Below are 6076 nucleotides of genomic sequence, written 5' to 3'. Positions count from 1 at the left end.
GTCACTTATAAGAAAAAAAAAAAAGAAATAGGATGATAATATCCACAGCAAAAAAAAAAAAAAAGAGATAAAGGTCTACTAGACAGAGAAAGCAAATTTTAAAAAGATATAGAGACAGAGAAGACTTAGGTGTAACTAAAGAATAATGACTAAAATAATTTAATTTAGCTGGAGCTTGGACCCCCCCAGGAAGTGGGAATAAGTCTGAGAAAGTAGGTTGACACAGCTTTCTTTAATTAAATCCTGTTTTTTTTTTTTAAAAGAAAGGTGTTATGGACATACGTTGAATTCTTAAAGTCAGCTGCTCATGAGAGTGTTATGATTTAGACTCTGCATTCTGTGGTTTGGCCTCTGGAACATTACAGGTATAAGAATTAAAAGCCAGTCTCTTTTCAATATGAAAGTTGTGCTCCTTTATGCCAAATCCAGGAGATAAGCATGGTGAGAAGGCAGCTTCTCTCTGAATGTGAATCGGGGCTATTATGTAATTAAAGGCTCATGCTATTTATGCCATATATTTTCATGTCATTTTATATTTTATAATGTGTAAGTTGCTCTATTTTCACTCAAAAATATCCTTAAAATGAAGAGCTTGGAGGTGGTGGGAGACTCTTTACCATTAAGGTGAATATTGCTATAGGAAAGGGGTGTCCCATAGTTTCAAAGCCACACACACTGCTTTTACAATTGTACTATAAGTAGTTAGGGTGATAAAAATAGCATATAAACAGATTTGAAGGTGAACATTTGGAAACAAAAGAGGGGTTTAGCCAAGAAACAACTTCTTTTCTTTTCATCTCTTAATTGAAAAAGTTCTATCATTGTAAAGACTTTTGCATTATTATATACTACAGCAAATGCTATGTTGGCAAAATTTATAGTAAATCTTGGCTGTATTAAGTCTGCTTTTAGTCAGAAAGTTAAACTATAACTGTCTTGTTTTAATAGTGCCTTGTAGATATGTCTCTTTGAGAAAAATATTCATGGTGATTCCTGATGAGGAGAGAAAGAAAATACAAGTAAAACTGTGAAGAAAGTCGGGCTTTATGAATTTCAGAGAAAAGCAAGGCCAAAAAAGAGTAGAACCAGAGTGGAGAAAATGGTAATTCACCTTCTCTTAAATGGAAGGAGAGCAAAGAATGAGGAAATAGAGTTCATAAGAGTAACAGCTATGGAGAAGCCAGGATGAACTGTTGGGCTAATGGCTTAGATGAAGAGATGATTGACAGATAGCATGGAAGAATGGTTAGCTTAAAGGATAGAATCTAGGGAAAGATTAATGTGGGATTTGTGTTCAGCAAGCTCCAAGGAGATATTGGTTGTGGTTAAAATTCAGTAGCTTTGAGAATAGTTTTGACCTGAAGCTTAGAGAGTTACATCTGACTTCAGGTGGGAAAGGACAGATCAGGCACACACTTAGTGGAGTTAAAATCCAGCTTGGAAATATTCATTTTTGGAATGCGACCAGATTAGAGAGTTGACCTGTGACCATATGGTCATCTGGAGAATAGGAAGATGACTCAGAGAAAACCAGAACAAGGCTTAAGTGCCATATTTTTCAGATGTTTACTTGCTTCTTGATGTCTTCCTGGTTAGAAAGTACCCATCTCCACAGCAATGACTGCTTGTTCACTGCTGTGACTCTAGAACCTAGAAAAGAGCCCATCCTAGAGTAGAGACTCAGTAAATGTTGGCTGCTTAGTGTAAGGGATGATGTAGGGATAGAAGCTAAGGAATGTTGATCCAGGAGTTTGGTAAGGCAGGAAGTATCATTATTTTCCCAAAGAGACCTAATTATAGAGCCAACATATTCTAATTTCTGTTTCCACTTTTCTCATTTCTTTAGTTTTGGGCAAGGAATTTCACCTGTGTCCCGGTTTCCTACCTATAGGAGGACTACTCATCTACATGTTTCATGAATAGGAAAAGAACTCATGCCAATATGTGAAGCATTGTGATCTTCCTGCATCTGTCTCAGTAGTCTAGCTCCTTAGGGCAGCAGGTTCCAAATGTCTTTGAACCACATTTTTCAAACCAAAGCTCTTGTGGGAACCACATATATAAACCAGGTCAACATGATGCCTAAAACCTTATCATGGCGCCTGATTTAAAACATGGAAATGAAGAAGAAATTGATCAGAGTTTCAATTATAGGGTTGGGCAGCAGGCTCTGTGCTGTTTTGAATCCCTGAAGGGGCACTGGTCACTAACACTCGCTCTAGAAAATTGTACCCTTGGGCTGAAGGGCTGGGTTAATCAGTGGGAACCATTCTTCCTGTGAAAAAATAGAGTCTAAATCATCAATCTGATGATGATGATGATTGAATAAAATAATCCTCATTTACTGAGAACAATTTTTCCTTGAAAAGTAAAGTATTTCTAATTGTTTGTGGAAAGAGTATGAAAGGTCAGTGTCTGGAAATAATGTCTATTCTTATAGATCAGCATTTCCCAAAGTGTGTTCCATAGAATAACAGTACTCCCATGAGAAGCAGCATAAAATAAAGTTTCCATGGCCAAATAAATTGGGGAAATAAGGCATTTCCTATACTCCTCTTAGAGGTTTACCACAGACACTAACAGTTTAAAGACCAATTTTCCTATACTAAAGACACCAGCTTGTCTTTATTTAATTCATCATTCCCTATTTTATTTGACCATGAAACATTTTTTTCGTGGATAAAAATGATTAACCCATCCACATAACACACATTGGAAAATGTGCTTTAGGTCAAAAGCAATTTCTAACCCATTACAGTCAATTAAGCCTGCAAGTCATGAGAAAGAGCTGCCCTTTAAATTAAAAATTTTTTTTCTTTCCTCTCCACATAGCAAAGATGAAATTTTTGAGGTTTTAAACATTCTCCAAGCTTGGTACAAAGTCCAAAGCTGTAAAAGGTGTTTGAGAGGCAATTGCTCCTTTGGAGCATTATTTGTCAAGGTCTCCACCAACATCTTGACTATAAGAACAAATGTTTATGGGCAGGAAATGAGGAGAAGTAGGCATTGCTCATCTAAAAAGAGCTATGGGCTTTTGTCATCCAAAATTAGAACCTGTTTAAATTTTGAAATTTGTCAATTCTTTTGAAGGCAACTCTACCTAATATATTTCTGAAGATATAGTCCAAGTGAACAGGTAGCGAATTTTGCAAAACCACAGGGTGTGCTGGTTTGTTACCTTAGCGGTGCCATCTGTTTGGACTAATCCTTGATTATAAATCCTATTAAAAATCATCCTCCATTACTATAGGAGCTAACTTGCCAAGGCATAATGTGGTCACAAACCCAATTTTATTAAGGAAAGCATGTTCTAGGTCTCTTCATAGTACTTCCATGAGATCAGTGGTGGTAAAGATGGGAAAGGGAATGAGTACAGGACAGTGAAAAAAAAAATACCAGACTAGGGCAGAAAGGATTCATATTGTAATCCAGAACAACCTCAAACTTACTGCATGACTATTAAATACATTACTGCACCTTTCTGAGTATCACTTTCGTTATCTATAAAATTAGAGGATTGGATCAGAATTGAAGGTTCTTCTCATCCTAATAATTTTTGGTTTTCAACTGATCTTCAATAGAATACAAAATTATTTGACAGTCACAGAGAGGGAAGCAATTAGATAAATATTTATTTTATTTGACTCTCTAATGGAAAAATAATTTAAAACAGAATTTTCCACATTATGTTCTCCAAAGTACAATTCCTGTGAAATGCTCATTTAATAACAAAAAGAGAGAGGATAGTTTACTGGGGCTAAGTTTGAGAAATGCAGAATACCATAGACACTTTTCTGGAAAGTTCTAAGTACATTAACATAATAAAGTTTCTGAGAAGGCCTGTGCCAAAGGATCCTCCTAGTAATTTCATTAAATTAGCTGTTAGCATTTGTAGTAACCAACATTAACATGCAATTAATAGTCACAGGATGGACATGCAGATTCAGCTAATAGTTGGCTTCCATTGATTTCTGTGAATGAAAGACATGTTGGTCATTTGATTAGCAGAAAAGGCAGTAGTAAAGGACAAATGCTGCAGACATATTACCATTTTTTTATTAAAATGGGATAGAAGTTGCAAGACTTTGCCACAACTTGCCTTGCTTTGAAATGCTATTGAAGAAATGATTTTTAAATATGTTGGTGTTTTGTTTTGAAAGTCCACTTTCAGAAACACCAACATATGAAAAGTATTCTGTTACATAGGAGACTTTCTGAGTGGCACTATATTGGATATTCCAAGTCATAAACCCTTTTAAGCCAGATTGTGAAAGATTCACATTAAAATTAATGCCAGAGGAACTTCTGGGGAATATGGAGGAGTAGGGAGCTTCAGGGCTCACTCCTCCTCCAAGGACAGGTAGTAGGTGAGCAGAAACTATCAGAAATAATTGTTCTAGGCTCCAGAGGTGAGGAGGCCACTATGAAGCATCCAGGGGAAGTGGGACAAAGAGACCGAAAAACTGTGGTGAATAATTCTCTTAGCCCTGGCTGTCTGTGCCCATCCCCCATTCTTAAGGCAAGTAGACTTGGGTCCATTCCTGGCTGGCTCCTGCTGCTGATGGAGAAAGACTTGGTAGCCCAAAGAATGGGGGTGGCATGGCCAAGTGCAGATCACAGCTCTTGGCCCATGAATTTAGTCTGCTGGGTTCTGTTTTGGTCGGCCCTGGACAGAGGCAGCAATGCCACTGTTTTGACCCTGCCTCTGACAGGAGCAGAGCCAGTGGACGTATAACACTGTGCCAACTTAAGGCTGTGGGGAAAAGCTTGCTGAAGAGTGCCATCTGCTGGGCAGGCCAGGAAAGCACAGCATTGGGAGGCTACAGAAAGACTTTTTAGCCTCTTACCTGATTCTTTCCCTAGGGCCTTTGGGACTATTCTACACCCTGTTCATGGGCCCCTGGCCCTATTTTGGTTGGGAAATAATGATGAACCAGGTCTCAAAGAACAGCTTGACAAAAAACAATCAGCAACAAAACTGTAGACCAGACAGAGAAACTGACTTTCAGAGTAAACTCATCAAGATAATCAGATGCTTAGATATCAGAAGAAAATTACAAACCATAAAAGAAACAGGAAGATATGGCCCAGTCAAAGTAACAAATTAAAAAGTTGGAGGAGATATAGAATTTGAAATAACTAATTGAAGATGTTCAAATAAGTCTCCTAAATAAAGTTGAAATGAAGGAAAATATGCTGAAAGAGGTAAAGGATATTAAGAAGACATTGTGTGAACATAACAATGAATTTTAAAATATGAAAAGAAGCACAACAGAACCTATGGGAATAAAAAGTACAATGGAAGGTATTAAAAGTACTCTAGAGGCATACAATAGCAGATGTGAACAGGCAGAAGAAAGAATTAGTGAGTTGGAAGATAGGATATTTGTAATCTCACAGACAGAAGAACAGAGAGAGAAAAGAATGGAAAAAAATGAGCAAGGTTTCAGGGGATTGTATAATACCACAAGGCACACAAATATATATATGTCATGAGAGACCCAGAAGGAGAAGAGAATGGGAAAAAAGCATAAAGAATATTTGGGGAAATAATGGCCCAAACTTTCCCAACTCTTATGGAAGATATAAATACACATGTCCAAGAAGTACAACATATTCCAAACAGAATAAATCCTAATAGTCCTACTCCAAGACACATACATAATCAGAATGTCAAGTGCCAAAGGTAAAGAGAGAACACTGAAAGTAGCAAGAGAAAAGTTATTTACCACACACAAAGGAACAGCAATAAGATTAAGTATCAATTTCTCAGCAAAACCATGGAGGCAAGAAGGCAGTGATAAGAGATATTTAAGACAGTGAGTAAGATAAAGTACCAGCAAAGAATTCTTTATCTGGCAAAATTGCCCCTTAAAAATGAGGGAGACGGTGGTGCAACAGTGGCTCAGTGGCAGAATTCTTGCCTTACATGCTGGAGACCCAGGTTCAAATCCCAATGCCTGCCCATGCATAAATAAATAAATAAATAAATAAATAAATAAATAAAGGAGAGTTCAAATATTCACAGATAAACAGAAACTGAGGGACTTTGTCAACAGGAGACCCACTCTACAAA

This window comes from Tamandua tetradactyla, chromosome 1, assembly GCF_023851605.1.
Source record: "Tamandua tetradactyla isolate mTamTet1 chromosome 1, mTamTet1.pri, whole genome shotgun sequence".
In the NCBI taxonomy this organism is placed as follows: Eukaryota; Metazoa; Chordata; class Mammalia; order Pilosa; family Myrmecophagidae; genus Tamandua; species Tamandua tetradactyla.
This window is presented reverse-complemented; position numbering follows the sequence as displayed.